At 41.8% G+C, this 8040-nt stretch overlaps 1 long non-coding RNA gene across 1 annotated transcript; it reads left to right on the forward strand.

Moving 5' to 3' along the window:
- Nucleotides 1-2574, forward strand: LOC6031448. Its single transcript, XR_005278969.1, has 3 exons — nucleotides 1-191; nucleotides 291-480; nucleotides 2265-2574. It is a non-coding gene; the product is annotated as an uncharacterized LOC6031448 (long non-coding RNA).
- Nucleotides 2575-8040: the final 5466 nt, after the last annotated feature.

Consider the following 8040-nt stretch of genomic DNA (forward strand, 5'->3'; position numbering starts at 1 on the left):
TTTCGAGAGGAAATTTCCGCGTAAAGTCGTGTGTCCCCGGGGATGTGGAACATACCCGGCATTTGTGCGTGTTCGCGGTGCTAATAATGGCCCCGATCCCGGTGCTGGTTGGACAGTTCCGCCGGAAGACCGAATCGGAATGGTTCGGGGTTGGCGAAGGTGTTGCCGCTGTGAAGCAACAATATTTTTAGGTGAGTAATTGAAAGTTGGCGTAATTTTTGGAAGGCGGAATCTCATATCACAACAGCGGCAGGAATTTTCCATGACCATTTTTTTTCTTTTCTATGCAGGGACACTTCTCCACGGTGGACCGGCTGCTGCTGCACACATCCCGGACCGCCGTGGCGCGCCGAAAGTATGTGTGGAAGCGCTGGCAAGGAGTGACTGCGTTCTCGGTGTAGGCTGGACCGCTGGATAGATCCACCGGGTGACGGATCTAGTACGACTCAGGAATGGTAACAAGGAGTTCAGCAACTACGTGTGAGTATTGGGGTATGAAGTGAAATGTTTACCTTGGAAACTTTCATCTGGGCAGAGGTACGGCTTGAGAAGCTAACGTTGAAAAACTCATTTGATTTTTGATCGATGTTGTTTCTATTTCGAACGAGTCTTTGACGTTCAATCATAGTTTCTCAAAAGTATCGTACGATCAGTTCCTAACTGGACTCGATCGTTGGAAACGACCGACGAAATAGGCGGCGGGCCAGATGCGGGCATAAAAATGTCAAAACCTCTTCCCCCTCACTTCGTCTCACCATCCAGCTGCAGCTTTGCTGACAAACAAACAGAGCGCGCGGTCACATGATGGCGACATCGGGACAGAATTAGGGGTGATCATGTGGTTAAAAATGAAACTTTTTTCAAGAAAAATAAGATTTTTCCGATTAAATTTAAAATTTGCGAGCAAGTTTGAAAAATGATTACAGATGTCGGAGAAGTGATTAGAGATCAAAATTTTGATCCATATTTTTTTATAGACTAAAACTTTTTCACATCAGTTGGGAACCCCTAGGTCTATCCACGACTATTTCCAATGACCGTGAGAACCCAGTCAAATCAATCCGAATTCTGAAACGGAATCTAATTAGAATCGTACACAAATTCCGTTTCAAACTCAACAACCGGTTCGAACACGGAACCGGTTGTTGCGTTTGAAACGGAATTGCGAATTGCGATTCCAATTAGATTCCGTTTCAGAATTCGGATTGAGTTAACTGGGTAACTTTCCGATACTAGAGCGGTGTTGTTAAACTTACAATTTTGGTAGAATTTTTGGAATGTTTCATCGGTAAATTTTCTCGCGTCATCCCAGTCACTAAATATTCTTCTAGCAGAGCTGGTTCTGCCAATCCTGCTAGAACGTTAGAACATTTCTGCTAGAATGCTGTAAAAATATCCAGCTCTGTAAGAACTCTGCTAGAAACTTGCTAAAACGTCGTGACTCGGTGATGTCGATGAAAAGTTTGGCGGGGATGGACACTTTTTCGCCAAACGTCGGCCTGACATGTGCCATTAGGTTTGTACGTTGTAATGATTCCAGAAAATCCAAATTGTAAGTTCATTCACTGACGAACTGACGTGCCACCCCATACATATTTTTGAACTACTCTCTCTCTATCATTTTTGTAAAAATTCAAAGTGCACGTGCTTCTGGGAACCCCAAAGTTCTTGCTTCCCCTCGAGTTGAGCCTGCGGAGAAATTTTGTTGGTCGGTGTAATAAACTTTCGATTGTAATTTGGCGATGGTAGATCGAAATCTTACCAAAGAGCGGATTAGTTAAATCGAACATATTTGAATTAAAAAAGCACTCTAACGTCAAAACCAATAGGGTCCTAAAGTCCTATGTAAATTTGTATGTACAACGGTAAAAAACACGATTAAAAACCTGTCTGTTGCATTTTTTTTTCTATGTTCAAAATTGGTTCGAAAAAACCGGGCTTTTACCGTTGTACATAAAAATTGGCATATGGCTTTAGGACTCTATTGTCAAACTTGTTGTTGTTGACATTTCAACCCCATTGCTCGAAGATTTCTGAGCATGTGGTTTCAAGTTTTTGGCAGCTGTTATTCGTTCCTATTAGCGAATCAATTTCGAATTTAGTTCCTTTAAAAAAAAACGAATCCGCTCTGTATCGATGAATCTCGATCGTGAGTCGAGAAATTACGATCAAAATTTGACGATCGAGTGCAGTAATCACCAAGTAGTTTTGCAACATTATTTATTATTTTCCTTTTGTCTAATTTAGTCTTTTCTCTTCAACAGGGGCTTATTTCACTGAGGATTGTGCTTCTCGATTACGCGAATGTCCATCCCAAGTACGAAGCAGTGAATCCTGCACCGGCTACCGACATTCCGGACAACGCCAAACAGTAACTGTTTGCTTGGCTGATTGAAGCGGAATCACAAAAGAAAACGACGCTAAAAAAAGTGCTAAATAAAGTGAAAAAAAATACAAATAATAACGATAAAAATACTCATTAATTTATTGTATTGACCATTAACTTCAATGTCCATTTATATTTTTACCATACAGTTTTGTGGAGAAAAAACAATAAATAAACGATAAAACTTACTGTAGTTATTATTTTATTCAATGTACGGATATAGTTTTTACAGTACATTTTGGTAGCGAAAAACCCATGAAGAACTGTAAATTGACTGTGCAATGCATTGTAATGCTTGCTGTTTTTATTATTAATGTATGATGTTTTCTATAGTCAGGACGAGTTTTTGGATGAAAAATGCAACATTAGATTAACAGTAAAAAGTGTCGTATTTGGAAAAAAAATGTATGGAAAAATTTCGAAATTTTTATGGTACCGGTGCATAACAACCCCCCTTTTTTATGGTAAAATCCCAAAATACGACGCAAATTATCTTAAAAAACGATGCTGTCTACTGTTAAAACACTGTCAAAATGACAATATATTTTATCGTTTTGTAACGTTAAATTTTACTGTAAGTTCATCAGAAATCTTTATGCGGGGCGAGCACCATATTCAATCATTAAATAAGCATTTGAAAAATAGTTACCATTTATAAAAAAAAATCCACAAAAACAAAATGGGTATTGTTATTTATTTTAGATTTTTGTAGATTCTATTTAACGAATTTTTTAAAGTTCATTTATGTCTAACATATTTTTAAACATAAATCCAACAGGTGGACAAAAAACTTCACTTCTTAGGGGAACAGCATCTAATTCCAGCGTGCCTCTAAAGTTGGCAGGTCAGAACTTTGACATGCAATTAAAGCTAAATAAAAGCGTTTTCAACTGAAATCGAGTGATGAATAGCTCAATAAGAAGTGAGCAAGCAAGTTTCTACCAAAAGTTTTGCAAAATTAGTTGTTTAAATAGTGAAAATCAGCCAATTGGATGGAGTTAGGAGCGAGAGCTTAACCTGCCAAAGATACGAGAATTTCCCCTAATTCAACTCCAATTTGTAAAATTTTAAAGCAAAAATTTAATTTAATACATTTGTGCACCGTTCTGGAACTTCGTCTGGAACTTTGGTTGTTTTAGGCTAAATTTGTTAAACCCATTTTAACGTGCACTTTTCAACTGTCATGAATAAATAAACAAAACACAAATCTGCCGTTCCCCATCCGAAATTTTTCGGAGCTAGATCCGCAGCATTTTTTTAGAATCGGCCACCACCGGTGGCATCCAAACAGGACGCGGACAAGAAGCAATTTGCACGACGAGTTTCTGCACACCCAGGAGGAGGTCAAACGCATTCGGTTCCGCTGGTAATCAATCAGTTTTTGGAGGCTGCCGACAATTCCAATGGCATCGTTAGATTGTCCACGGGATCGAATAGCTTTGTCCGTATTCTGTCCACGAACGCCCGGAAGCTGCCGAAACCTTCAGCCAATATAGCCCTGCTCAAGCACAACAGTTCTACCACCAGAAGCGGACAATTTGACCTGGAATCTGTAGACGGAAGCGAAATACTCGAGAGCTTCCGATGACCCACATTCCATCCGATTGCCACACAACGCATCATTCGGTGCCAATCGCGAAGTCCAGCGGATTGCTCAACCCGAGACTCAAATATTGTGCGAAACTCCCTAAGTACGTGGCTACCAAGCGAAATGTGGTTAGCCGGGACCGACCAACGACCTGCTGTCGGAGCTGAGCGGACTTTCGCTGGGCGTTTTCGATTTTACAAGCATTGCTAGTGTTATTTCAGGTTACATGAGGATTTGGATGCAATTCGGAGGGGAGTAGATGACTTGCTGGAGTGCTTACCGAGGCCAAGGATCCCGTAGCGGCTATTCCAGGTTGATCGAAACGACGGTGGTGACGTCTATTGGAACCAGTTTGTGGCGGAGCTCGTTCTGCAAACCATCTTCACCAACCTGTTCCGGTCAACCCGTAAAACAATTACCATTGTAATCGCACGTATGCCAAATATAGATCATCACGACGTCCTTACCAAGACCCGGACCTGATCGCAGCGAACGCCATTCGTGCAGCATCTGTACGTGTCCAAGTTGCTACTGCTAGGGATGGCCTACCAGGTAGAGAATGAGAAAGCGTCCGTGCCCAAGGTTTGCAAGTTTCGACGGTTGCTGTTTGGCGGGAAGTCGCTGGTCAAGCAGATACGCTACGTCGGGCTGGGATTGGCGAGCAGACGGTGACGAGGTGGAAGAGCGATTCGGTGGCTTAAATTCTGCAGCAAGGTGTCATGCCGAAACATTCCGTATGTTTAAGGGACACGACGGACCCGTTGATTGCCACCGAGGAGAGCATTCAAAAGACGACTATTACGAGGACGAGGAAAGTGTAATAAGCCATTAATTTTTGACTGTGGAGATGATAATCTAATCGCTACCGGAGGAGGAGGCCATCAGGGAAACGCGAAAGATCGGGAGCTTGGGTGTTGAGGAGAGTTGCACGCATTGAGGGTTTTTTATTTCAATTTTTCCATGTTCTTTCACAATTCACAACAAAAACATTCGCAATAAAAGATGATGAGGGGGGAGGATGGTCTAAGATGACACGGTTTCAACCGGACAACCTTGCTTTTCGTGCAGGAGCGCTTAAATCTCAGAACGTTTGAGATTTTCCTCCTGCGTCTGCAGGTTAGGTTCGTTTGGCCGGATTTGCCACCTCTTCTGACGCTGCCGCCGCCACCGCTTCGCTCGGAGTAGAGATCGTCGCCCCGGAACTGATCCAGAATGCGCTAAATCAAGTGCACCGCATTGTCGTTATCAAACTTTTCGTTTGCGGCCCGATTCGTCGATTGATCTTCCTCCTTGTGGTCATCAAACAGTTCTTGACGTCCGATCCGATCGTCGACTCAGACCCCCGGAAGTCACCCCTGCGGCCACCTCATCTGGGTAGAGGCTGATTCATCGGTGACATTCCGGCGGGGATCAAAGCCTGCAAAAAGAACCAATTTCGTTGCACATCAACAACAAAATTGAAACAAACTTACGAGCATCAGTGGCGGGGCAATTCCGGAACAATCAACGGTGGTGTTCCCGTCGGGAGGGACATTTCGGCAACCTTTGCTTTGATTTTATCCTTTTTACAGCTGCTACTTCTCTGGAAAAATCGATCGCAACAGGCCTAGACGACCACCTTCCACGATCAACTCCGATACCAGTTCCGACGGATAAAACAAACTCGAAATTCAAACCCGGGAACTTTCCTGTTGCCGCTGCGATACACGCACGCACACCCAAACGCCGTCCGTCTATTTCCGTACTTACTTCGTCCGCAACGGAAACAGCTCTACCGGAACGTGTGCCACCCGAAGATACCCGAGCGGAACGGTCGCGGCAGCGATTGGCACCGATTTTAATTGAATCCTGTGGCCCCAATTTTGGAAAAAAAATTACGTAAACATCTGATGCACTTAGTGTGACAGATGTAGACGTCAAGTCTACACACGCTCAAGAAAAGTTGTTCTAATTTTGCCTTAAAAAATCAAAGGGTCTTGAAGTTCTGCCCAGTCACGAAATATTCTTGCAGAGCTGGTTCTGTCAGAATCCTGCTAGAATGGTAGAACATTTCTGCTAGAATTCTCTAAGAATATCCAGCTCTGTAAGAACTCTGCCAGAATCCTGCTAGAACGTCGTGACTGGGTGAAACCTACAGATTGTCGAGGGAAACAGATTGGCCAATGTTTGACCCTCGACAATCTGTACTGAAACCGTGCCAGCACCGCGCCGAAAACCTTAAGTGGCACAATCTTGGATTAAGCCCTTTGCGTTTTAGCACGGACGAACGGACATGTCACCAGGAACAAATTTTCTTCAAATTTCTGAAGCAAACTATCACTTGCGCCATCTACATTCAAGTTGTCGAAGTAGTATCGCGTGATTACGCATGATTTCTCAAAATGTCTTATACAATAATTAATTAAAACATAAAGCATTAGCATGGCGCTAGAAACAGTTTTTTGGCATTAAGATTGTCTTTATGATTCTATGTAATTTATCATGGATACTAAAATTGCCGAAAAATTTATAGAAATTGTATTTTTAATATACATTCATACGACCATACCAAAAAATGCCCGTGAGTTTGCATCATCTGCTGGCTTTGTTTACGTTTTAAACCACGTGGCGCGAAGATTTTGACGTAAGCGATCTCGCTTGCGCAGGTTTTCGCCAAAAAGAAGTAAAAGAAACCCTGCTTCACTTTTTAAAACCCCATGTCATGTCCGTTCGTCCGTGGTTTTAGCGCCTTTGGCGTATTTCATTTTCCATTTGGGTCCTAAGGCATACGGCCAAACACGACATGAGGCTTTGTTTTTGTTGTTCTTTTGTTTGTTGGCCTCGCAGGCCAAACCAAAACAAATTATTCTTTCTGCATTTCAAAAGGTAGGTATGTTCAATATTTTAGCAGTTTGCTGTGTGGTATTTGGATTTAAAGTACATAATAAAGTTATATTTTACAGGAAAGTGCTGGATACTTGGATGACTAAAAAAGCCCACTGACCGGAAGGTGCTCCAGACATGGTCGGAACTAGGGTGAGGACAACACGGTGTTGTTAACGCCCAGAGTGGCCTTCTTTGAGGAAACACCTTAAGGCATCTGTGGAAGGAATATACGATTCCGATGGAGGTGTAGGAACCAAGCTGCCAACATAAATGCATGGCCCTGGATTTTACCCACATTTCGAGCTGCCAAAGAAAGACAATCCGGAGTTTACCAATTTTAATTGACAGAATCTATATCAACCAATAAAGAAATCAAATTAAGGAGCACAAGAACAAAAAGGCTCGAAATTCGTAAATAATTTTAGACATCTCATGTTTCTGATGTTTGTTACTTTATTTCAATTGTTTGAGCGAATCATTTTTCAATAGTTAATTATAACAATAATAATTTTGGATTTAACGCATAATTGCGAGAGCAAGTATCGCACGTAGCAAGAGAAAAAAAATGAGAGAGCGCGCAAGCCAAATAATTTGCCTTGCTCGCTCTCTCGTTTCTCTTCTCTCGCTACGTTCGTTACCTGCGCTAGTGCAGCCAAGCGCAGGCAGAAACAGTCTTAAGTGAAACGTTTGTGCGGCTGGTTGTTGTTTTCGTTTTGTGCGCAGGTATAATTTTCAAACAAATAATTTGATTTACCAGATATTTTGTTTACATTTTTCTTGTTGATCATTTCAGCGCCGTGGAGAACTTGAAACAACGGAACAGCTGGTGCTGGAGGATTCGATCGGCAATAAAAAGAGATCTTGGCGGCAGCCGACCGACAAAACAAAATAGAAGCGAACGCACGATTGGCACTTATCAATTGAATCATCAGATAAGTACATGATATTTGAATGTTACATTCTACTCGATACTTTGTGATTTTTTTTTCTTATTTTTTAGGTTTGGACGACTTTGGCAGTATGATCAACCGAACAGAATCGGCAATCAACTAGAATTAAAGCCGAAAAAGTTCTAATATTATTGTTGTGAACCATCCGTCAAAAAGTGAACAATTCTGTAAAAATAGGTAGGTAATAAATGTAAGAAAAACTTTTAAAAACTATTTCAAAACTACTTCTCAAAAAGTAGTAAATTTGTATG

This window comes from Culex quinquefasciatus, chromosome 3 (genome assembly GCF_015732765.1).
Source record: "Culex quinquefasciatus strain JHB chromosome 3, VPISU_Cqui_1.0_pri_paternal, whole genome shotgun sequence".
In the NCBI taxonomy this organism is placed as follows: domain Eukaryota; kingdom Metazoa; phylum Arthropoda; class Insecta; order Diptera; family Culicidae; genus Culex; species Culex quinquefasciatus.